General features: G+C 37.5%; 1 protein-coding gene across 7 annotated transcripts in view; it reads right to left on the bottom strand.

Moving 5' to 3' along the window:
• The window catches only part of CSGALNACT1 (chondroitin sulfate N-acetylgalactosaminyltransferase 1), a 426,592-nt gene extending 419,890 nt beyond the window's left edge, over positions 1 to 6,702 (bottom strand). For 2 of the 7 annotated variants that reach the window (XM_074209074.1, XM_074209073.1), the window contains exon 1: positions 6,614 to 6,702. The gene's annotated coding sequence lies outside the window, so the exon portion shown is untranslated. Of the gene's footprint in view, positions 1 to 5,652; positions 5,768 to 6,074; positions 6,178 to 6,613 lie in introns of those variants that run through there. The other 5 variants (XM_074209070.1, XM_074209069.1, XM_074209072.1 and 2 more) reach the window with 3 other exon arrangements.
• Between the last annotated feature and the right edge of the window lie 20,825 nt (positions 6,703 to 27,527).

The following is a 27,527-nucleotide window of genomic DNA, read 5'->3' as shown; positions in this document are numbered from 1 at the left end:
TCAGTTTATAATGTGCTGTAAAATGATTTGATAAGAAGTCAAATGGTGCACAGACATAACTTGTATTTCATTGTGTTCTGATAGCCTGGAAAAAGCTACATATTCAATCCTATAAATAAAAATGTGCTGGCAAAACCACACTGCAAAGATTAATTTGTCATCTTGGCCCATCAAGCTCAGAAATGGATATAAATATAGTGATCTAAAGAAATTCCATCTTTTTTTTTTTTACCCTTAGAATTTAAATTATTTTAAAAAACATCTAAGTATTTGCTAGGAGTTGAAAACATATAAACATTATTACAAACAACTTTAAAAAATAGATTTTTTTTATCTCACATATTATCATGGCATTAAGATTACTTAAATCATAAGATCAAAGACCTAGAATTGGAAGAGATCCTAGAGGCAATTAAGTTCAATTCCTTCATTTTACCACATTCAAATTGAGACCGAGTAGCTAGGTGATTTCCCAGAATCACATGGCTGGGAACTATAAGAGTTAAACTTCAAACCCAGAACTTCTTCATTCCCAATCTGTTGCATCATCCACCAATCCAAACCGCCTTTCAAATCCGTTGGCTCACCTGAACATCACAATGCTTGCTAGAATAACATAATTCATTAGAAGATGAACATATAGATACAGATATGGACAGATAGCTATACATATATCATACATACATCACCAACTTGATAAAATACTTCATAGTCAAAACAAGTAGATAGATAGGTATTTGAAATGTGTTGGGTTAAGGAACCACCATTTCACTAATCAATTTCTAACAACACAGAATGTGAATTATTCTTCTGCTAGTACAGTTTTATTCCTATTACTAAGGAATATTTATTACTATTGCTAAACTTCAATACTCCAAGGGGTGTTTATGTATGCATGTATGTGTATGTTTTGTTGTTGTTTAGTTATTTTCCAGTCATGTCCGACTCTGTGATTCCATTTGGAGTTTTCTTGGCAAAGATATTTTCCTTCTTCAACTCATTTTGCAGATGAAGAAACAGAGGCAAGCAGAATTACAGAACTTTTCTAGGTTCACATAACTCTAAGTGTCTGAGTCCAGATTTAAACCCATAAAGATAAATCTTCCTGACTCCAGGTTTGGTGGTCCATCCACTGTGCCACCTAGTTGCCTTGGGTGTGTGTGTATGTGTGTGTGTGTGTGTGTGTGTGTGTGTGTGTGTGTGTGTATGTAAGTATACAGAATATTCTTATGTATTTACACATGCATATACATATATATATATTAATAAAGTATTTCAATAATTTAAATTAGGAAATCATTGTTTTAAAAGATGGAAACTTGATGTTATAACAGCTTGATTTGATCTGCACATTGCTTAGCACCACTTATGAATGAGAAAAGACCAGGAATTTCTAGCAGCTCAAGTGCCTTAAAACTATTGTCTATGATTAATATGGATCTTTGCTTAGCATAGTTAAATATTATATATTAGATTGCTTTCCATCGGGGGGGGAGAAGGGAGGGAAAGGAGAGAGAGGAAAATATAAAATTCAAAACCTCACAAAAAATGATTGTGAAAACTACAGCTGCATGTAGTTGGAAAAATAAATAAATGAATGAAAATTTAATTTTTTTAAAATATCGGTTGTCATACATGTCTATTTGCTAGTATCACAAATATAGCTACATAAAATATAGTATGCATATATGTGTACATTTATACTTACATATATGGAATATGCGTAAGTATATATACACACCTGGGTGTGTATATAAATTGCTTTGTTTATACATGATGTGTTTATATACATGTCTACACACGACATGGTTCTTGTACTTCGTTATCGAAGAAGACCAAAATGACATCACTAAGTTTCAGATAAATTACAGTGTGTCCGACTGTGGCTGATCAGACCAATATGAGCTCAGAACACTCTACCACAGTTTGGGTACAAATAGTCCATGTGAACACCTGGGGTGGGGACTCTAAACTTACATTAAGTCACATTTCCTTTGAGCTGCTCCAATTCTGCCTTCCTCATAGAGCACAGCACTCTCACTGATGAGGGCACGTCATGCTGGGCAGTCTTGTGCCAGTGTCTCCCAAGCTGTACAATCAATTCTAAAGTTCTTCAATGAATCCTTCAGTGTGTCTCAGTATCACTTCTTCTGACCCCCTTTGAACACTTGCCCTGTATGAGTTCTCCATAAAATAGGTTTTTTTGGCAAGCATACATCTGACACTCTAACAACATGTCCAGTCCATTGTAGTTGCACTCTCTGTAGTATATAGGACCTTAATGGGAAAAAGTACCACCTCTTCCTCCTTGTTCTCATCTCCACATTGCTCTCACCAAGTCACAAAATACCACTTCCCTTTTTCTTAGTTGCTTGAAAATTTTATTGTAGCAAGAAATAAAGGAGTAGATATGAATGAGGACAACAAAATAATAAAACTTCTTATTGACTTTGGCTACTTGATTTAAACACCAATAGAAAATAATTTACACACATTATTTAGCTTGTCATTAAATTGATCAATCTTTGTAACCAGTTCCTAGTCCAACCCAACATACGTCTTCTGGGCTATCATTTTAGTCAACTAAAAGGATCTTCCTAGGACCAAATTCACTAGTTTTGCAAAAAAGTCTTGGTGCATATCACTGAGGCCTTGATTCTGCCTTCCTCTAGGTCTAGGAGGAGGGAGAGGGCAGTATTTCCCTTCACTGAAAACTTGAAAAATATTAATATGGAAGGAAGACATTTATATTTTTGATGTAAAGGAAGTCACAATATTTTCAGGGTCAAAAAAAACTGTTCATCTGAGAATGTGAGACAGATGACAACAGAAATGATTACTTCCTTCATTATTACAAAATTATTCTCCCTATCCTATCTCCTAAATACTCCTATACTATTCTGGATAATAAAACAGAAGACATTAGGCTCCACTAGAATCAGAGAATCAGGATTTCAAATTGTAAGGGGCATTAGACATCATCTAGTCCAACACCTTTGGTTTACAAATGGGGAAACTGAGGCCCAAAGAAGTGGAAACCCCAGGTCAAAAGATCATAAACTAGCAGTGCTAAAATGTGAGCCATGGGGGCACTGACTTTTTAATTCCTTTGTTCCTCACTGCTTAAGATTCGTCTGTCAAACAATCAGGTTTACATGACCTGTAATTTTCTGAAATCATAGAACTGTGCTTCTACTATATAAAGGCAAGAAAGCTAGAGCTAATACTTTGGACAGTTTTAAGAATGAGGGCCATTGGTGATCCTTAACTCTTTCAAATATTATTTGTTGTACATTACAGATTACCCTTTAGTTTAGCTGAATATTTTGAAAATATAATGTTCTTTTCTATATTTGTTTGCAAGGTAGCAATATTTTGAGTCTTGTATCCTTACATACACCCGCTACATGTAGCAAATTATATCCTACAAATAAAAACACAACTAGACATGTGTTTTATTACTCCAATAAATATGCTAAAACCTGACTTGAATTGTATTCAAATTAGACTTCGGTTATAACCAAGAACTCCCAAACAAGAGGAATGCCTTTCAATAATGTATATTAGGAATTTTTTTAAGGCAGAATTCATGTTACAATAACATGATTTGCCTAACACTACTTAAAAATGAGAAAAGAACAGGAACTCCTGGCAGCTTGAGCACCTTAAAAATATCAGCTGTCATATATGTCTCCCATTTGCTACTATCACAAATATTGTTCTATGAAATGCATTATCTTTCACAATTCTGGAACTGGGGCTGGGGGAGAGGGTGAAGAGATCACAACAGAGATATGTGAAGAGAATTTTATCATACTTCGAGCAAAATTATTATTCTAAATAAATATCACTTGAAATAAATATACCTTTTCAGAAGATTTTGTTCCCTTAATTCAAAGGTATTTCAAAAGAACAAAGAATTAGCAATTAAAGACTACTTAACTTATTTTTGTCTTTAATAGTATTTTTCAAATAAGAATGTCCTTGTTTGAAATTTAGGTATGAAAAACAGAATCGTCTAAACGATTAATACTTTACTACCTGAAAAATTAGTTTTTTGTAACTAATGACTGCTGAGGAGAGAAAGATTGTACTGAGAGGTCCCCTAGTGGTGAAGTTATTGTTTCAACTTTTATTTTATAATTTTTGTAGGATTGTTTTAGTATAAGATGGAATCCTTGTAATTTTATCTCACAGTCTTAGCCAATCTCCTGTTATAGAGTGGACCTGTTGTTTAGTATGTTAAGAAGCTTTTTAATAAGGAATAACAGGAAAAAACATGGATTAGTCATTATCATATATTATTTCTTTAAACAAATATTTGAGAAACAAAGTTAGGAAAAATTAGGAAATAGAATCATCATAGAACCATAGACTAGAATAGAATGTAGAATGTAATAGAATTATCACAAAATGTATCAGAATCTTAAAAGGTGTAATTGGAAGGGATTTTCAGGCCCATCATCATATAATATAGGCTGAAATTGCTTCATCAAATAAGTAACATATCTCAAATGACATACATAAGAGATACTCTAAGAAGAGTAAGGGTTAAGTGCATAAAAATTACGGAGCTCTTTTAAAAAACCGGATGCTGGAGTTCCAAGAGTTCTAAAGCGAAAGCTGAAATCTTAGGCCAGAATGGACTCATTCTGCTTTGATCCCTCTGCAAACTGCTTACAGATTTCCATATTGAAATGTAACATTTTTAAGGAGATTGTTAAAGCATTTTAACAATGCACTGTTTGTCTTGTATACAGTAGCAACTCAATGGAAAGAGAATTTTTTTAAACCACAAATAGTCAATAGTACATCACACACAACCCTTGCTTTCCAGGAATTTAAGCTGAGACAGCACCACACACACATATCCAATGGTAGCAATCCTATACAGTCACTTCTTATGCTTAGCCTTGAACTTGTTCCCTTCTCTTTTCATCTTCAAGGATGATAGTCTGCACCATCTCCAATTAGCAACGAGAAATCCCCAAACAAAGGATATTAATACATGCTGTTACAAGCACAGCACTTTGTTCATCACGAATACACACACTAGTACTAACTTTAAAAGCCAATCCAAGAAACGCAGCAGAATGAACTTTGAATTCATAGCATATAAACTGGCAAGTGAGTTCCCTCGCAGAACTATCCTCAGACCTAGATTAACAGGCGTCAGACGTGGAACATTGATTTTTACAGGGTTTTTGAAGGTGGAGAAAAAGCAGAGTTTGGAACCAGCTATGCCATCATTTCCGATTATCTGTCAGGTCTTCATGTTTTGGCATATTCTGTACAGTTAAAAACTTGTCGTCTACCATCCTTCCTTTCGTGCATGTCGCTAAAAAGCCTAAGTTCCAAATCAACGAGGGGAGTGCATGCAGGTGCAGGAAGGTACTTTGGGCCATAAACAACTTCGGAACGGGTTTTCACCGCCCTTTCATAGAAGACAATGCCAAGAGAAATGCTTCTTTTCACTCACTGCACAAAAAAAGCCCTTCCTCTGGGCATCCCCCCAAGACAGCAGCGACCCCCCACGCGGATTCCAGCGCTCCCTGGTACGTGTGGGCTCCGGGGCTCCGGACAGGCGAAGTGATGGAGAAGATACAGGGTAGGTGGGCTCACTCTAACCCCCCCCCCACTCGCCCCACCTACCTCCAAAGGCAAAGTGTGGAGGCTACTTTTTCACCACAGCCGGGCTGTCCTTGATTTTTTAGCACACCGACTCAACAGGAAAAGGCCACCGGATGGATTAGTACACCCAACTGACCCTCCTCCGGCCCCGTCACTGGCTCCCCACCCTCCACCCCCACAACCTAAGCTTTGTCCTGTCTCTCCTCCGCGTCCCCCCAGACCGAGCACCTGAGTGATGCACGCCCCCGGCCCCAGCCCCGGTCACCGAGCCGGCCCCAGCCCCGGTCACCGAGCCGGCCCCGCAGGGAGCCTCGGAGGGCAGAAAGCTCCGGGCGCCCCGCCATCCGCCAAGGGGCTGCCCCGGGCGGAGGGGGTGGGGAGCCCAGGGAGAAGGGGCAGGGGACGCCGAGCCCGGAGAGGCACACCCCGGGGCTGGTACTGACCACATGGCCGCATCTCCTGTCGCTGCTAGCCAGGCTCGGGCGGCGGCGGCTCCCCGTCCTCACTGCTGCCTGAACTTTCCCTGCCTCCGCGGCTCGGCTCCACCTCCTGGCTCCAGCAGCTCCACAGCAGCAGCAGCAGCTCCGGCCGCAGCCAAAGCCTGGGGGACGCGTTAGGGGGGCGGGGGGAGAGGGAGGCAGGGAGCCCCGGGGCGGGGAAGTCCGAGTCCCCAGCTGCACCCGGCGGCACCCGCAGAAAGCGCTTTGGGGGTGCAGGGAGCCCGGACCCCAGGAAGCGGTGGAGGCGCTAAGTGACTAGATGTCAGCGGGGGAGGAGTCGAAAATTTGGGAGCTGCCGGGCTGGCGAGGGTGCGGGGATGGTGCTGAAAGCTCAGACATAAGACTTTGGGGTTCTGGCAGCATGGGGTGGCCCCAGGAATCTTCCCTGACACCTCTCCTCCGGTGCACCACTCTCCTCCCTGCTCTCTAGAGAGAGCTAGCCAGAGGGACAACCCCGGTGTCTCGGGGCTCCTTGACTCTACCTTCTGGATTGGGATCTCTGTGGGATCCTTTCCCTGCCTTGTCCCACCGAAGGATTGCTCCCTGCGTGACGGAGAGTAGACGATCTTTCTTTAGGTGTCTCCCAGTTAGCTTCCTGGTTTGGTTGAAAATCTCCTTGTGGGAAATGGTCCTATGGGATTGGGGGGGAAGTTGGTTTGGGATTCAGGAAGAAGGGGTTTGGAACTTGTCCCTAGAAGAATACCCTGAAATGTAACGTTACCCAAATGTATGTGTATATAATCCCCTTTGATTTACAGAAAAATTCCCTCCAATTCTCCTTCATCACCTGTGTTCTTTGATGTAGTAAAGGGAGCTCAAAGTTGGGAACCAGAACCGGATCACAGTCTTGGCTCTACCATTAATTGTCCTGGCACCCTGACCTGTTTCCCCTGTTGAAAACAAGGGGTCCTCCTGCTCAAGCATTTCTAAAGTGGAGCTAACTGAGAGACACCTAACCAGAGGCGGCTTGCAGTCCTGAAGAGAAAGTCTGCCTTAAATGCAGGAAGATCTCAGGATCAAGTCATGCTTTGGAAGCATGCTGGCTGATCTTGTGAGAATGGACAAATGCCCTAGTCAGTCATTTAGAGCTCTGGAGAAAAAGCAAACCTGCAAAAAGATAAGAGAGTTTCTTCACCAGGTATGCGCTTTTAAACAATGAAGTCATTAGTAGAGTCCCTATCCCTACATAAATAACCACTAAGAAACACCTTCTTCGGAGGGGCGGTTAGGTGGCACAGTGCTAATTACCTAGCTGTGTGGCCTTGGGCAAGCCACTGAACCCCATTGCCTTGCAAAAAAACCTTAAAAAAAAAGAAAGAAAGAAAAGAAACACCTTCTTCCACTCCCATCACCTACCCCTTTGCAGATACTGGCCACAGAATTGATGATAAAGTAATGTCTTTAGTGAGCATATCTTACTATTCTCTCGATTGTTGTTGATACTTGCAGGATTGTTTTTTAATGGTGGGACTCAGTTAAGTAACATATAATCCCAACCTACTTATGTCAAAATGCCAAACCCTGACCTTAACCGGAGTCCTAAATAGCTGACTAGATCATTTGTGGGATATCACAGGTACAAGTTTTTAATAATGAAGTCATAAGTTGAGTCCCCTATCCCTATTTAAATAACCACTAAGAAACAGCTTCCTCCATCCTACCACTCTTTTGCTGATACTGGTCACTGAATTGATCAGAAAGTAAAGTCTATGTATATACTCTCCCCCTCCAAAAAAAATGGAAGGTGTGTGGAATATAATATTCAAGTTTTTTTAAATGGTTCGCACTATACCCATAGTGAATAATAAAAATTACAGTTGAAGGTCAACACCCTCTTGATCCCTGAGACCCACCAAGGAAGAAAGCTAGAATACAGGTTTTATTTAAGCTCCCTTAAGAAGCCCAAAGGCTTAGATTAGGGCAGAAGGTAGAAAGAAAACAAATCCTGGGAGGGCTCTTTTGATGTGGGATACTGGAACTGATGGAAACTGGACTTTAGATATGAGGTACTATGTATAAAAGCTTAGAACCCTCACAGAGGGAGGAGTAGTTAGTTAAGAAGGGAAAGATTCAGCAATAGAATTGCACCTACTATGTTACAGATTGGTGTTATTATTCCCATTTTAAAATTGAAGAAACTGAGGCAAATAGAGGTAAAGCAACTTGCTAGACTGGATCTCAGCTTTCCCTGACTCCAAGCCCAATGTTCTTTCTACTGCACCAACTACCATAATAGGTACAATTCATGATGGTCTGCTTTCGCCTGGACCTATGATGGAGGGTGAAGAGACTTGGTTAAATGTTTGCTATTTTTGTGCCAGTCAAATATACAAGAGGATAAAGAGCATAGATTTAAATACATAGCAGTTAATGTTTCCATAATCTGCATCATTAAAGGGAATAATCACATTTATTAGATCACAGGTGTCTAAGAGTATTAATTTATAAGATCCAGAAAAGCCTGAAGAAGTATCCAGAATGAGCATATTCCAAAATAGTCATTTAAAATTTTCATATGACAATGATCTCACAGAGGGCCTTTGCTCAATAAGGCAAATCTGACTCCTTTAAAATCTATACTGATTGCATTAATGTTCTTGAAGAAGCTTTTTAAAAGTTCTATTAATGGAATATTATAACTTAATGTGCTAAAACTTAGATTTATCTGCTGCTTTATAATTAAACATTGATGGATTCATGGTCTCATTAGGTCACAATCCTTTCATGAGTTTCTCATATTGTGTAATTCTTGTCCATGTCCTCCATAAATCTTCCAAAGATCTATCCAAAACATTGGAGGCCTTTTGTAAAGCAAGATTTCTTAACCTAGGGCCTATAATTTTTTTTTTTTTTATAAAGGCAGTGTAGTAAATAGAGCATGGGCCTGGAGTCAGGAAGACCTGAGTCAAATTAGACTTCACTTAAGGGCTGTGCAGATTTAGATAACACATGCATATACACATGGATACATAATTATATTTCAGTGTAGTTTGTAATTTTATTTATTTTATTTTATGCATTTAAAAACATTATCTGAGGAGAGGGTTCATAGGCTTCCAAAGAAGTCTATAATACATATAAAAAAGTTAAGAACTCCTGATCTAAAATTCGTTACTATTTTATATGTATATATGACTAACCTATCTTTTCCAATCACATTTTTACACACTTTTTTTGTTATTGTTTTTGCAAGGTAATAGGGTTAAGTGACTTGCCCATAGTCACACAACTAGGTATTTATTAAGTGTCTGAGGCTGGATTTGAATTCAGGTCCTCCTGACTCCAGGGCCAGTGCTCTATCCACTATGCTACCTAGCTGCCTCCTTTACATCTTATAAGAAAGTCAGTAATATTCTAACCTGCTTATATTCCCCCTGCACTCCTCCATTGATCTTTGGTTTATGTGTAGTTTATATTCTCGGAGACCAGTGACCCACAGTCATAAACAAAATACTACTATTATTAAATATGAATTTTTATGTCAGAAAGCAGCTTGAGATCCCTGAAAACATTATGCAGTCTTCCAAACACAATCTAGACTGTTCTTCCCACACTGAATTCTGAGCCCAAGATAAATGTACAGTTCTAATCTAATGAGCTTCCTATATCATCAATCTAGGAGTATCATCCTTCATCTACTTGGTTTTCTCTCAGTGGATTATCAGCTCCATTTTTTTGAGGGGCCAGGGATATGAGTGAACAGACCCATAGTCTTCTGAGTTTTGATGCGCTGAACAGAATGTCCTTTACAAAAGAAGTTTTCACCATCTCTAAGGATTTTCTCCTCCATTTGAACTCCAAAGAGGATACATTCTCTATAATGGCTTCCTATTTCTTGATTGATGTTGATACTCAGAGAATCATTGTTTTGACTCAATTAGGAAACATATAACTTCAACCTACTTATGTCAAAATGCCAAATTCTGATACTTTAACCAGCTAAAAGTTTCTGGAATCAGTCAATCATTGATCTTGGTTCATTTAGATGTCCTTGAAAGCCATTGAATTGGGGTGGCAAGGTGGGGGGAGAAAGTAGCCAGAGTTTTTTATGAGACATATGACATCTATCAAATGCAGAATTTAACATAATTTTTAAAGGAGATAATCAGAAATAGGGGCCCCATGTACTCAGCTGAAATAAAGCAAGGGGGTAGGGTGTGTGTGTATGTGTGTGTGTGTGTGTGTGTGTCATGTAGTCTCTCATATCTCTTTTGTCTCAGAGTTCCAAAAGGATAACTCATGATTTAACACTATAACAACAAACAAAAGGAAAAAACCCTACATGATTATCTATTTAGAAGTTATCTGCCATGGTATCTAGTGGAAATGTGAGTCTGAAGAAGGAAAATGCAAATATCACTCTCACCATGGTCCCACTTCTACTCAGTAAGTCCTTGGGAAGCATTTCCATCTTCCTCTTTTCCTCTCCTTGCATTCTTCCCTCTCCTCCAGAGAGCCTCAAAAATTCCCCATGAGGTGGGGAAAATCACTAGCTTCCTAGTCTTCACCTTCTGTTAGCTGCTTCTTTTCTAAAACTGAAAAGAAATACAAAGTCCCAGAGTCTTTGAGGACAGCTCAAGCCTTGATGGAGGGAAGTGGAATGACCTTTGCACATGAAATATGCACAAAATACCTGGTGACTTGCTTTAGGGAGAAAAGAAAGTTCTTAAAAAAAACAAAAACAGTTTCACAATAGATAGTCCACAAAAGATAGTCTACATACCATTCATTCTCCAGCACCTCAAGAGATAGCAGGGAAAAAAAAGCAATAGCAGGAAATGTGGTAATTGGGATGTCGTAGAGAAGTGAAGAGTTCAGTTTTTCCTTACTCACTTCCTCTTCTTACCTTTGCTTACAAATCTTAGTAAAAATAGTAAGATCACAGAGAGATAGGCTCATTTGGACTCCAAATATCAGGTGACCAGTATCCGTATATCCTCAAAGCACAGGAATCACAGATGGAAACCAACCTTTTGGTCAATCACTCCAAGGAGAAATTAAAGTTTCTCACACAGGTTTTATCTTCCAACTAACTTTCATTGGGGTTCAACTTATTTTTGTAACCAGATAGTTTTGAAGTCATAAAAGGTGTGTTCAGTGGAACTGACTTCCTTTGGATCTTTAAAAGTTCTCAACTTTGAGCCTAAGAAGTCTGTTTTGTTGATTTTAAGTCACAGGATGTTCCAAAGGTAAATGGCAAAACACCAGAGTACTCAGTCCTTAAAGGAACATTTTATTTTATTTTATTTTATTTTATTTTATTTTATTTATTTTATTTTGCAAGGCAATGGGGGTAAGTGGCTTGCCCAAAGTCACACAGGTAATTATTAAATGTCTGAGGTCGTATTCAAATGCAGGTACTCCTGACTCCAGGGCCTGTGCTCTATCCACTGCGTCACCTAGCTGCCCCATTTTATTTCTTTTTTGAAAGATTTTATTTGAGTTTTACAATTTTTCCCTTCTTGCTTCCCTCCCCCGCCACAAAGGGAGCCTGTTAGTCTTTACATTGTTTCCATGATATACATTGATCTAAATTGAATGTGATGAGAGAGAAATCATATCCTTAAGGAAGAAAAATAAAGTATAAAAAATAGCAAAATTGAATAATGAGATAAGGGGGGGGGTTGGGTTTTTTTCCCAAAAAAATTGAAGGCAATAGTCTTTGGTCTTTGTTCAAACTCCACAATTCTTTCTCTGCATACAGATGGTATTCTGCATCAGAGGCAGCCCAAAATTGTCCCTGATTGTTGCACTGATGGAATGAGCAAGTCCATCAAGGTTGATCATCACCCCCATGTTGCTGTTGCGGTGTACAGTGTTTTCTGCTTCTGCTCCTCTCACTCAGCATCAGTTCATGCAAATCCTTCCAGGCTTCCCTGAAATCCCGTCCCTCCTGGTTTCTAATACAACAATAGTGTTCCATGACATACATATACCACAGTTTGTTAAGCCTTCCCCCAAAGGAAGGAAATTCACTTAATTTCCAGTTCTTTGTCACCACAAACAAGGCTGCTGTGAATATTTTTGTACAAGTGATATTTTTACTCTTAAAGGAACATTTTAAACAACTCATGCAATATACAGTTTGAAATTCTATGGAATACAGAGTAGCAACAAGTACTAACAGTTTCATGTTTTATTTGATGTTTCATATACATTAACATTAAGCACAAATTCCCTCTTATCCAGGGATCAGAACCCCAGCAATGTCAGCAACCTGGAACATAGTCAAAAACTGCTAGAAGAGACAATAATAATAACTGACATGTGGTCTTTGATGTTTGCCAAGCACTTTACACACATTATCTGATTTGGTACTAACAACAATCTTATGAGGTAAGAGTTAAAGATGTTATTACCTCCATTTTAGAGGTGAAGAAATTGAGACTGAGACAGGTTAATTGGCTTGCCTGACATGACATAATAAATGATAGAGGGGGGAAATTCAAATCCAGGGTTTCAGGACTTTAGTTCCAGCACTCAATTCATTAATCCACAATTTCTCATTAGAACTTTAAAAGGAGAAGGGACTTCAAAGATCATGTGATCTAAATCACTTCTTTTTCAAATTACTACAATACTGTAAATGGAAAGAACAACAATAAAAGAAACTGAATTCTTTGTAATTATGATAACCAAGCAGGGTCTCAGAGAAAATGTATCCCTTTCCCCCACACACCCACTATCCAGTTCATATGTCAGTTCATTTTACTGAACTGCTTTTTTCTTTTTTGAATCTATTATAAAGAATAACTCACCGGGTAAGAGGGGAGATATTTTTAAACAAATTATCAATATCAATTGAAATAAGATTTTTTTAAATAAAAATATCAAGTGAAATAAGATTTTTTTAAAACAGGAACAAAACCAAGACATTGGAGGGGCAGGAAAAATAATAATTTACCTCCCCAACACAATTTCTTCACAAAGAGATTTAAAATGTATTGTACCAAGGACAGATGGAAAAATTCAGGGGAAAAACATTGATTCACATTTTCAGCTCAGGTCAGCATAAAGTGATAGAGAGGTCTCTGGATACTGAGGATAGGATATGGCTAGGGGCACATGGACACAGAATTTTTTGTAGATGGTTCACTACCCATAGATAAAAGACAGACTAACAAGGGACCTATGCCTGGAAGTAACTTTCCAGGTTGAGGAGCTATTAAGGGACCCTAAGTTATGTCCTGAGAAAAGAACAACAGAAGAAGCATCAGCTATGTGGCATGGATCTGCAGAGTGGAGCAGGGTCTCAGTTCTAGCCTCTAACCCAGTCTACAACCTGCAGCTAAATAGCAAGGGCGTGAATCCCAGACCAAAAGGGAATTTGCAGTTATAACCTGAAAAACTTTCCACATAGTTAATAGTGACTGAGTTCTGCAGCAGTCTACTGTAGCTTTCAAACAGAGATAAGCTCGCAGGACTGTTGTTCAGACCCAAATGGAGTTTAAGAACTTGCAACACTCAAACTAGGAAGGAATACTATAACAGGCTTTGGGGGCTCTGGAAGCTTGCAGGTCCCCAGATTGAACTGTCGATGAAATGCAGGAATGCACTGCAAACTCCCAAGAAAACAACAAAAAGACCCAAGAGAACAGAAGACCAATTTATATATATTCTTCCCAGACATATCCAGAACCTGCTGGTAACATCAAGTCTTAGTAAACAAAAAAAGAATCCACCATAAAGACATAGTGACAGGGTCACTCAATACTTAAACGCAGAAGGCAAAGATTTCCAAATATATATAGGCAAGCTGTATGGCCCACTGATTAGTGTTGAATCTGGAGTAAGGAAGACTTAACTCCCTGAGTTCAAATCTGGCCTCGGACACATACTAGCTCTGTGACCCTGGGCAAGGCACTTAACCCTGTTTGCCTCAGCATTCTCAGCTGTAAAAAGAACTAGAGAAGGGAAAGGCAGACCACTCCAGGACTTGGGCAACAAAATCCCAAATGGGTTTGTGAAGATTCGGAAATGACTGACACACAAAATATCCCATAATTTATCCATGACATTATACTGGGGTTTTTGTTTGTTTGTTTTTATAGAGTCAAGTAGATGGTGGCACAGTGAACTCTGAATCTGGAATCAGGAAGACCTGAGTTCAAATTCTACCTCAGAAACTTAATACTATATGATCCTGGGAAAGTCAAAAACCCTGTTTGCCTAGAAATGAACTAGAGAAGAAAAAGGCAAGCCATTCCATTATTTATGACAAGACAACCCCAAATGGGATCACAGTGTTGGATAGGATTGAACAATAACAAATAAGCAGGGCTTCAAAGAGAAATACAGCTTGAACACAAATTCAACCAAATTTACTGGAAGAGAAAATGATTTTAAAAACCAAAAAGAACATTAAAGGATAAATGGGAAATAAAATGAGTTATGGAAAACAAAAGATTTGAAAAGAGAAATAACAGCATGAAACAAGAGATACAAAATTTTATCCAAGGAAAAAAAATTTGAAAATTAGAATTGACTAAATAAAAAGATAATTATTCAATAAGAAAACAAGAAATAGTAAAACAAAGTCAAATGGGCAAAAAATTAGAAAATAAAACATATCTGATAGAAAAATCAACTGTCCTAGGGAAAAAACTTGAGAAAAGAATCATTGGACTGACTCAAATCAAATAAGAGCCCTGCAAATCATATTACAAGAAATCATTTCTTAGACCCAAGAAACAAAGTAGAAATTGAAAGAATCCAGTAGTTACCTTCTGAAAGAAATCCAAAAATAAAAACTCCTAGAAATATTATAATCAAACTTCTGAGCTTCCAAGTCAATGAAAAATAAATACTGCAAATATCCAGAAAGACGATAAATTAAATTAAATAAATTAAATAAAATGGAGCCAAAATCAGGATCACATCAAATACTGTATTTCCCCATGTATAAGACTTACCCTTTTTCAAAAAATTTGGGGTCTAAAAACTGGGAGTGTCTTATACAGTGGTTTTATTTTTTTTTTAATTTGCATTTCCCACTTTTTCATGCTTATCTTTCTCTATTGCTTTGCATTTGTTACCAGTATATTTAGGTTTTGCCACATTCTGCCCAGAAATGGTTCAGAAAAGATTCTTTTACAATGCTGAATTCAAGTTCTAAGAGATCCAGTTTGCAAAAATGAATGGAAATCATGCTGCTGAATATAAGCTTTGTCTTCCTTCAACTGAGAAAACTATCTAAGGGAAGAAGAAACCCTACTGAAAATGCCATAGCAGAAAAAGACCATGGGAGGCAAGTTAGCAAAATGGCCTGATGTAGAGAAGGAATTGAAGATATCGATTGAAGTGCAAAGGGCAGTTAGAATTCCTGTGTCCACAAAGATGGTTCAGCAGAGGCAAGAACAATTGGTGGTGAAAAAGAAGTGATTGATTTGAAAGGAGGGCACGATTGGTGCTTCAGGTTCATGAAACAGAGTAGACTGAGCATGCATTCATGCACCAGACTTGCCCAGGGATTGCTTATGGTCAACCACTGACCAGAGTACAGGCAGATCACTGAGAGCCTCTCCTAAGACAGTGATTCATCATCAAACACAGATGAGAACAAGCTAATGGATGGGAGTTTTTTTTTTAGGGTTTTTTTTTTTGTAAGGCAAACGAGGTTAAGTGGCTTGCCCAAGGCCACACAGCTAGGTAATTATTAAGTGTCTGAGACCAGATTTGAACCCAGGTACTCCTGACTCCAGGGCCGGTGCTTTATCCACTACGCCACCTAGCTGCCCCCTGGATGGGAGTTTTGACAGTGATGAGGAGTTATATGAATTTTATGATGAATAAAACGAGTTCAATAACTTTATGTAATACATTTTTTCAAATTTCAGACCCTAAAATTAAGGTGCATCTTATACATGGGGAAATGCAGTATAATATTCTAGGAGAAAAGGATATAGGTTTATAACCAAGAACAATTTACTCAGCAAATTGTGTATAATCCTAAAGAGAAAAAAAATGAATCTTTAATGGAACAGAAGATTTTTTTAAACCTTCCTGTTGAAAAGACCATAAGTGAGCAGACACTTTTCAGGGTAAATACAGAGGTCAAGAAAGACATAAAAAGGGACATATGAATGAGTATATGGGACTAAATAAGAATAAACTGAAAAGATTATATTTTTATCCCCTCAGAACACTATTATCATGAGGGTTTTGGGAGGGAGTCTAACTAGACAGAGGACCTAGAAATTGATTCTGTTATGTCTGATGATCTTAAAAGAAGAATGGAAATACACTGGATAGGGGAAGGAAAAGGAAGGACAGGAAAAATTCTTTTACATCATTTGGTCGACTTGTACACAAGGTATCAAAAAGATCAGTCACCATGGTGACCATCTCAGTATCCTTCAGTTACAGCTAGGAAAGGAAACAAAGGACACACTTGGGAGAGTAGGAAATATCCCTCCAGGGATGAGAGGAGACTCACTTCAAGTATTATTATCTGAAGTCAGATGAAAGAGATGGGATGTGTGAGTATGTTTGTATGATAGAAGCAAATGATACTCACAGCCTGACATGCTTATTTGCATAAACTTGTTCTTTTCCTAGGGTCATAGATTTAGAACTAGAAGGGAGTTTAAAGATCATTGTCATCCTTTCCCCTCCTTTAATTTTTCAGATGAGAAAACTAAAAATAAATTAAGTGTCTTACTGCTCAGTTAGTATCAAAGATAGAATTTGAACTCAGGTCTTCTGACACCAGAGAATTTCCTTTAGTATTAATTTCCAAGAAAGTAGAAGCCTATATAAACAAAAGGGGAGGAGAAGTTCATTTCATTTACATTCACAACTATGATTGCTAATTATGTATTTCCTTCCATCCTATTCTCTTATACTTTTCCTTTTCTTTATTCATCTCCCTTTCTTTAAGAATTTGTTTTGCTTAGGGTTAATTTCTCCCCTTAATCTACCCTCACTTTCATTATCCTCTTCCCTTCTTCCCTTTCTCTTGTTTTCCCATTGAATGAAATGTATTTCTGTCCCCAATTTAGTACTTCTGTATTCTTACCTCCTTTGACTAGTGGATATTGAAAGGAGACTTAAGTGTTACCTCTTCTCCTCCTTCTGGCAGCTCCAGAGCTAGTACACTATCTACTATAACACACTACCTCAAAGATAGCATTATTGTCAGAAGTAGGATAAGTACCCATTCCTCAATGACTTGACCCCTATGCTTTACACTGGATGGTCAAACTGACTGCTTTGCTAGACCTAATGCCACTTTTCATCCACATCTTTCTCTTCCCACCCCATGGCTCCATTGTGCATCTGACACCAGAGAATTTCCTTTAGTATTAATTTCCAAGAAAGTAGAAGCCTCTATAAACAAAAGGGGAGGAGAAGAAGTAACACTTAAGCCTCCTTTCAATATCCACTAGTCAAAGGAGGTAAGAATACAGAAGTACTAAATTGGGGACAGAAATACATTTCATTCAATGGGAAAACAAGAGAAAGGGAAGAAGGGAAGAGGATAATGAAAGTGAGGGTAGATTAAGGGGAGAAATTAACCCTAAGCAAAACAAATTCTTAAAGAAAGGGAGATGAATAAAGAAAAGGAAAAGTATAAGAGAATAGGATGGAAGGAAATACATAATTAGCAATCATAGTTGTGAATGTAAATGAAATGAACTCACCCATAAAATGGAAAAGAATAGCAGAATGAATTGGAAACTAGAATCTAATTATATGTGTTTATAAGAAATATAATAAAACAGAAAAATGTAACCAAAGTCAAAAGGACTGGAATAAAATTGTTTATGCTTCAAGTGAAATAAAAATTCTAATAGTACATAAACTATTTGGGAAAATAGAGTAAAGGGGGTTCTACCAAATTTTTTTCTGTTTTCTTTGTTAATATAGTCTTGATACCTAAATTGCGAAGACTCAAAACATAGATAGTAAACTATAGACTAATATCCCTAAAATATACTGCTGGAAAATTTTTAAATAAAATATTTGCAAGAAGACTAGTATATTACAAAGATTATACACTATAACTAGGTTATATTTATACTTGGAATGCAGAAATGTTTCAATATTTAAAAATATTAACATAATTGACTATATTAATAACAGAACAAAAATCATATGAGTTTCTTAATAGATGTAAAAAATAGCCTTTGATAAGTTATAATATCCATTAAAGTTAAAATGGTAAATATTATCTAAGTACAAGAGACCAGAGTGTCTGTGATAGAGATAAACTAGAGACTGTTCCAATATAAGTGATTTTCTTAACGTGCAGGTGTGATTATATCAGTTCCCCTCCTCCTTTCACCCCCATTCAGTAAATTTCAGTGGTTTCTTGTCTCCAGGAGTAAATACAAAATACTCTGTTTGGCATTCAAAATCTTTTTATACTCTTTCCCATCCTTTTCACTCTTCTTGCACCTTACTCCCAGACAGGTGCTCTTTGATCAAATGACACTGACTGATTTTCAACAAAACATTCTATCTCTTAGCTCCAAGGATTTTCTCTGATTGTCTCCCCATGTCTGGAAAACTCTCCTTCCTCTGTTGTGACTATTAATCTCCCTGTCTTCCTTTAAGTCCCAACTAAAATCCCACTTTTAGGAAGTCTTCCTGACCCCCTCTAAGTTCCAGGACCTTCTCTTTATTAATTATTTCTTGTTTATTCTGTGTCCTATTTCCCTTCTATACATTTCTTTGCATGTTGTTCCCCTTTTAGATTGTAAACTCCCTGAAGGCAGGGACTATACATTTTATATATATATATATATATATATATATATATATATATATATATATATATATATATATATGTGTGTGTGTGTGTGTGTGTGTGTGTGTGTATACATATATATGTATACATATATACATATATATATGTATGTATATACTTTGTATCCCTAGAGTTTAGCATAATGCCTGTTATATAGTAGATAATTAATATCTATTGTTTGACTGATTGAGGTATTTATCCCATTATCATTCAATTTAGAGCTAAAAATGCTAACTATAGCAATAAACTGACAAAAAGAAATTGATGGAATATATATACAGGCAAAGAAGACAAAATTATCTTCTTTAAATGATATAATGGTTTACTTAGGAAACCTTAAAAATTCAACTTAAAAAACAAATTCAAATAATTAAAAAACCAGCAAAGTTGCATGGATAGAAAATTAATCCACATAATTCATTAACAAGGTCCAGTAAGAAGAGATAGACAAATTACATTTAAAATAACTACATAAAAATATAAAATACTTGGGAATCTACCAGCAAAGACACACAAAGAAACTATATGAACACAATCACAAAACACTCTTTGCACAAATAAAAATAGATCTAAATCACTGGAGAAATATTAAAAATTACAACACTAAATTAATTTCTTTATCCATACCATATCAATCTATACTATAACAATCAAACTACTAAAGGATTATTTGATAGAACTAGAAAAAATAAAAACAAATTTATATATAGGAACAAAAAGTTGAGAATATGAAGGAAATTAATGGGGCGGTTAGGTGGCATAGTGGATAAAGCACCGGCCCTAGAGTCAGGAGTACCTGGGTTCAAATCCCGTCTCAGACACTTAATAATTACCTAGCTGTGTGGCCTTGGGCAAGCCACTTAACCCCGTTTGCCTTGCAAAAACTTAAAAAAAAAAATTAATGGTAGGAAAAGGTGAGAAGAGGACTTGGAAATACTAGATATCAAACTGCTCTCCATATCAGCTGGTTTTTGTCCTGTCAAAGAGGACAAAAATGCAATCACTATGTTAAAGTCAAATTCTGGTAAACCAATACAAGTTTAGAATGCTCTACCAGGGTTGGACACAAATTGTCCAAATGAACATTTAGGGTGTATTCTCTAAATCTGTGCATCACACTACTTCAAATTCTGCTTTGCTCATAAAGCACAGCGCCTTCTTTGATGAGGGTACGCCATGCTGAGTAGTCCTGTGGCAGTGACTTCCAAGTCACACAATCAATTTCAAAGATCCTCAAGGAGAGTGTTCTTGTATTGCTTCTTCTGATCACCATGTGAGCATTTGCCTTGTTTAGGTATTCTATAAAATAGTCTTTTAAGCATATTAGTGCTTATCAAAGGACTGCTTGGAGTGTCAAGAAGACTCTTCTTCATGGTTCTAATCTGACCTAAGACATTTACTATGGCAAGTTACTTAACCCTTTTGCCTCAGTTTTTTCATCTGTAAAATGAGTTGGAGAAGGAAATGGTAAACCAGTTTAGTATCTTTGCCAAGAAAACCCAAATGGGTTCATGAAATGACTGAAACAATTCAAAGTCATCAAGAAGTAAAGAAATAAAGTAAGTTGATCAGTGAACACTTTGGGTACTTAATAAACAAGTAAATGACCATAGTAGGCTAATGTTTGATAAATTCAAACATCCCAGCTGTTGGAGTAAGAATTAACTATTTTTTTAAAAAATCCTTTTAGGAAAAACTAGAAAGAATCTAGGAGGAACTAGGCATAGACCAACAGTCTTTTTCTGTCTACCAAGACAGGCTCCTACCCCCTACATGACTTAGGCATAAAGGGTAATATCATAAACAAATTAGAGAAGCAAGAAAGAAATTACCTTCCAGCTATATGGATGAGGAGTATATAAGCAAAAAAGGGGGGGGGGGCGGATAGAAAGGGTCACAGAAAATAAAATGGAAATTTTGATTACATAAAATTTAAAATTATTCAAACAAAACCAATGCATCTAAAATTATAAGGGAAGCAGACAAATGGGGGAAATATTTGCATTGTTTTTCTGATAAAGGTTTGATTTTTAAATTATATACAGAACTGATTCAAATTGGTTAGAAGAATTATAATTATTACTCAATAAATAGTTAAAGGATATGAACAGGTCACTTTCAGAGGAAGAAATTCAAACCAACAATAGTCAAATAAAAAAAAAAAATAGTGGTGTTAAACCAAAATAGAAAATTACCTTTGCAGATTGAATATTGACTTAGAAAACTAGAATTTAACATTTTCTGTGTTGTAATGTATTTCTTTGCATTTTGTTTAGCATTTCCCAATTACATCTTAATTTTGTTATAGAATATGAGATTTATGTTTTTGCTGCAAGATTGACACCTCTACTCTAAATCACAAATAGTTAGAGAAATGCACATTGACACAACTCTGTCCTTCTACCTCATCCCTTTAACATATTGGCAAAGTGCAGAAAATGGAAAATGACAGATGCTGGAGGGTTGGAAGACATACATCAGCACTGGTGGTAGAACTATAAATTAGTTCAATCATTCTGTGATGCAATTTAGAAAAAGGCCCCCAAAGCTATTAAACTTTGCATACCTATTCCCCCAAAGATATAATGGGAGACAAGACCTATTTTTGTGAAAATAAAATAAAATTTCATTAAAAGATAAAAACAGTACTATTCCACTCCCATTTACCCCCTTTTACCTCTCCTTTATCTTTTGAATAAGATTTACCCAATCAGACTCCCAATCATAAACTTTACCATGTCTCAGAAATACCTATGAAGTCAAATATGCCACCTTGTGTTAAGACATTCGATTCATCTTGCTTGTTACCTAAATTCTAAACATTTGTGTGTAGATATTTCATATGTAGATTTTACTTCTGGCTTTTTTCTTAAATTTAGACTCCAACAAGGAACTTCTAGATGGAAACCACCTAAGTGATAGACCTTAGTTCCTAAACTACACATAAATACACACACAAACATGTATGGATTGTGTGGTTATACCATGTATTAAAATGCACGTATTTATTCATATATGTGCCCATATATGTACACACACTTGTCTATAACCAAGCAATAAGTGTACATATATATTATACACACATTTATGTATGTATATATATACTTCTAAATGAGAACCACCTATGCTATATCTCTAGTCATAAAAAGTTAGTAATTATTTTTATTCATATATAATATAAAATTATATATAACTAAATACTGAAATATTAATTATTTCAGTACTTAAATGTATTCATAAGTTTATCAATGTGGGAATTCTTTTCAATGGCACATGTAACTACATTCTCACTTTCTCATCCAGTGTGACTCTTGTACATTTTCTTTTAGAAATCTTCCAAAGAATTTCCAACATTATAAAGACTTTCTTCTAAATTTTTGAACATTCTATTTCTAATAATTCAGTAACACACAAACTAATCATCTATTATCCCTCTCTCATTTTTCCAATCATGTATTTTTTGAGGGGGATAGCTTCCATTTCACTTTTTTCACACCAATTATTATTGGTAATATATGGCAGCGTGTTTATTCTCATATGGTAGCATATTTATGACTATTGCCCCTTGGTTTACCTATAACATTATTTCTTCAAGGGTTGTAGTATTCCATGTTTCACAATCATAAAGCATCCCCAGAAGAATATTGGTATTTTTAAAGGAATTTTCTTTTAGGGAGCAGCTTGAGATGGTTGAAAGTGCTATACAATTTGCTCAATGCAAACTAGTACATTCTTTTCCTCTTACTCAAATTTAGACCCAGATCTTGTTCATATGAAATATCTTTTGATTTACTGATGAACCATTTCTATGAGCTGTCTCATCAACTGCATGTCATTAGACAAATAAGTTTCTTCATCTATTTGATTTCTCTTTGAGAAATTGTTAAACTAAACTTGTTTGAATATTGGTCATCTAATATTGCAAAGATTAACATATTTAACACAATGTCCTGTGCAATCCATCTGTAGGGAATCCCTTTTTTATTTGGACATCCTTCATGATGATGGCAAATATCTCTAGAAAACACGCACATCTCCTTGTTTTATATTATGCATAACAGTGATGGTAGGAGATCACTTAATACATATCTCTGATTAAATCTGCCAAGAAATCTTCTATTATCTTAAATATTTCATGGATAACATTTTAGGATACATTTTGCTCTAAGTCAAATTTTTTTAGAAAACCAATAATTGTAATCAGTTTTAGTCTGTATATTCTATACCTTCTACTCAACTAAAAAGGGTTACAAAGATTTTTGCTGGAGGCAGAGCCAAGATGGCGACCAGAGCAGATCCTGTCTTAGATACTCTCTCATAAATCTTCGAAACTAAGGACTTTAACTAAATTTTCAAGAGACAGAGCCCACAGAGGGACCCAATGAGGCAGTTCTCCTACTCAAGGTAACCTGGAAAAGAGCAGAAAGGCTCTGCTCCCTGGGGTTGGAGGGACAGCCCACCAGAGGGGTGGCCCACCAGAGCGAAAGAACTTCAGCCTCACAGAGGGAGCCCCAGGGCTCTGGGAGCCGTGGTTCACAGCAGCGGGAGAGTTTCCTGAGCTACACCCCTGGGGAGCACCAGGCACAAATTGGGGGAAGGAGGGGACCTCTGCCAGAGTGAGTACATGAAGTCCAGCCTTCAGGGCACACGGGGAGCAGTGTGGCCAAGTCAGGAAACAGAAGCAGGTGGAGCCAGTAAGCAGGAGCCCCCAGAGTATGAGCCCATTGAACCTAGGGAGGGGAGTGAAGAGAGTCTGTTGAGCTCTGTCCTCTGCCCCTGGAACAGGACTCTGGGACTCTGAACACATTCAGATCCTGATCGCAGTCTAGACTCCCCCATACAACAGCAGGGCCCGCCCCCACCTCAGCCCCGTGGCAGAGGGGGGCACACATGGTCATTCACAGACCAGGAGGGAGGACAAAGCCTCACACACTGAGATCCTTGTGGGAGTGTCTCAAAAGCTCAGGAAGCACCCCAAAAACAGGCTTAGGCTGGGAAAATGAGCAAGCAGAGAAAAAAGAGGAACACCATTGAGAAATACATTATCTATGATCCCAAGAAGGATCAATATACTTAGTCTGAAGATGAGGAAGCACAAGCTCCTGCATCTAAAGACTCCAAGAAAAACAAAAATTGGGCTCAGGCTATGACAGAGCTCAAAAAAGACTTTGAAAATCAAATGAGGGAGTTAGAAGGAAAACTGGGAAAAGAAATGAGAGAGATGCAGGAAAAACATGAAAATGAAGTCAACAGCTTAGTCAAGGAAATCCAAAAAAATGCTGAAGAAAATAGCATGCTAAAAACCAGCTTAGGTCAAATGGATAAAACAGTTCAAAACATTATTGAGGAGAAGAATGCTTTAAAAAGCAAAATTGGCTAGATGGAAAAAGAGATAAAACTCTCTGAGGAAAACAAATCCTTCAGACAAAGAATAGAACTCAGGGAGATTGTTGAATTTACAAGAAATCAGGACTCATTACTTCAAAGCCAAAAAATGAAAAATTCAAAGAAAATGTGAAACATCTCATTGAGAAAAACAACTGATATGAGAAAACAGATTTAGGAAAGATAATTTAAAAATTATTGGAATACCTGAAAGTCATGATCAGGAAAAAAGCCTTGACATCATTTTCAAAGAATTACTACAGGAAAATTGCCCTGATATCCTAGAAGCAGAGGGAAAAATAGAAATGGAGAGAATCCACCAGTCCCCATGAGAAAGAGATCCCAAAAAACCAACCCCTAGGAATATTATAGCCAAGTTCCAGAACTCCCAAGTCAAAGAGAAAATATTACAAGCAGCCAGAAGGACACAATTCAAATATCGTGGAGCTGCAGTCAGGATCTCACAGGACTTAGCAGCAACTACATTAAAAGCTCATAGGGCTTGGAATATAATATACCAGAAGGCAAAAGAGCTTGGAATGCAACCAAGAATCAACTACCCAGAAAAACTGAATGTCCTCTTCCAGGGAAAAAGATGGACTTTCAATGAACCAGGGGAATTTCAAATGTTCCTGTTGGAATGGCCAGAGCTGAACAGAAGGTTTGATCTTCAGATACAGGACTCAGGTGAAGCATAGAGATTGGAGGAAAAGGGGAAAATATGAGAGATTTAATGATGATGAACTGCATGTATTCCTGTAAAAAAAAATGACACTGATAATACTCATATGAACCTTCTCAGTTAATAGAGCAAGTAGAAGGAGCTTTTATAGTTGAAGCACAGGAGAAAGCTGAATTTGAAGATAAAATATGGTATAAAAATGGAGTCAATAGAAAAAAAGGGAAATGTAATGGAAGAAAGAAAAAAGGAGAGGGGGAATAGGCCAAGATATTTCATATGATAAGATTTTTCTTTATTACAATGAGCTATTGTAATGATATGGAAGGGGAGAAGGCAAGGAGGAATGAGGGAATCTTTGCTCTCATCAGAAGTGGCTAGGAGAGGAAACAGCATATATACTCAATGGGGTATAGGGTAAGAAGGGTGGGGACAGGGGGAAAGGGGGGGGGGAATGTGAGTGATGGTGGAGAGGATGGACCATGGGGGGAGAGTGGTCAGATATAACACATTTTCGTTTTTACTTCTTGCAAGGGGCTGGGATTGGATGGCCTGTCTGGGATCATAGGGCCAGGTGGATGCTGGGCCTAAGGGGTGGTATGGGGGCTCAGGGCCTCTTGGCCCAGGACCAGGGATCTATCTGCTGCACCACTCAGCTACCCTACAGCAGAGTCAGACTGAAAGGAGAGAGAAAATATAGTAGTGGAGAAATACGAAAGGAGGGAGTTGCGATCAGCAATGGCAATGGTGGAAAAATATGGAAGTAACTTTTGCGATGGACTTATCATAAAGAATGTGATCCACCCGTGACAGAGCTGGTGGTGTTGGAACAAAGACTGAAGCACATTTTATTATTATTATTATTATTATTATTATTGGGGGGGGTGCAGGGCAAATGGGGCTGGGTGGCCTGCCTGGGGCCACATAGCAGGGTTATTGTTGGGTGTTTGAGGCTGGATTTGGACCCGGGTACTCCTAGCTCAAGGGCCAATGCTCTGTCCACCACCCAGCCACCCCTACTATTATTACTATTTTATTTTATTTTGGGGTTTCTTTTTTTTTCTTTTTTTTTTGGTTTTTTGCAGGGCAGTAGGGTTGGGGCGGCTTGCATGTCACATGGCTGGGTGATTGTTGGGTGTATGGAGCCGGATATGGGCTCAGGTGCTCCTGGCTCCGGGACCGGTGCTCCATCCGCTGCACCACCTGGCCATACCTATAATTGTTACTATTTTTTTAATTTTAATTTTTTCTCTCCCCTTTACTTTATTGCTCAAGTGAGCCTATATTTTGGGGGGAGGGGGAGTATTTTGTTTACTCTTAAACAAGAATATTTTATTAATGTATGTAAAATAAATTATTTGTACAAAGATTTTTGCTTATGGGGGGGAAAAAGATTCTTTACACTAGGTCAATATGCACCTTAATACTTATTATGATCTTATTGCAAAGATATGGTAGAGTAGTGAAAAAATATAATTCAGAATTAAGAACTATAAAAGGTTTAAGGTTATTCAGGAGACTAATGTCTATATATCATACATTTTTTTTCTTTATGGAGAGATCAATAAGATTCTGGACATAAGTGTCAAATAATGTTTACTATATGCTAGACACTGTGCTTTAGCCTAATGACACAAATGCACACAAACAAGACAGTCTATACCATTGAGTTTAAATTCTTTTAAGGAAAGCTAACATTTTTAAGGGAATGAAAGTCAGGGTGGTGTGTTCTGACCAGGGAAGTAAGAGGGAGAGGGAATGAAGTAAGAGGGAGTTATAAATGATCTATGCTTTTCATGAATGATAGAGTTGAAAAGGAGGGAAGGATATGTACAGAGCAGCATGACATGGAGATGATTGGTAACTGACATGGTGGACCCAGGTTTTGGACACATTGGATGGTTGAGATGGAAGTACAAGTGACATAGCATGGAGGTACATGGGAGGTGGCATGGTGGACTTTTCCAGACCTGATAAGGTGAATGAACACTAATCAGTGTTTATGGGACTTCAAGTAGGAGAGACAGGTAAAGGAGGTGAAGGTCATAGTTAAGCAGCACAGTATGGAGAAATCTGGAAAGTGGCAAATAAAGATGAATGAAAAAAATAATGAATAACAAACTGTTGTTCACATAACAGGCTGCTACTGGTGAATAACTGAAGATAAAGGAAAAAATAGCTTCATGTTCTTATGACCATTTTCTATAGAAGCTTAATTGACATAAAACAATGGTTGCAACTTGGAGACCAAAGAACACTACAAAAAATCTTATCCCTTTGCTATATACAAAGATATGGTAGTCGAGGATGATATCAATTTAGACAATAGGCTCTTTTATTATACCTTTTGGAGAAGGTTGGAAAGTTTGAGCAGTTTTTATATCTAGGAGAATCTCATATATAAGGAAATCACAGAGAGGCACCTAGGAGGGAGGACTGAGTCTGAAGTCAACAAAGACCTGAGGGTAAATCCAATCTTAGACACTAGTTGTGTGATTCTGGGCAAGTCATTTAAAACCCTCTGCCCTAGTGTGCACAACAATAAAAATGGGGATAATAATATCCCCTACCCTGCCAGAGA

This window comes from Macrotis lagotis, chromosome 1 (assembly GCF_037893015.1).
Source record: "Macrotis lagotis isolate mMagLag1 chromosome 1, bilby.v1.9.chrom.fasta, whole genome shotgun sequence".
Lineage (NCBI taxonomy): Eukaryota > Metazoa > Chordata > Mammalia > Peramelemorphia > Peramelidae > Macrotis > Macrotis lagotis.
This window is presented reverse-complemented; position numbering and strand designations above follow the sequence as displayed.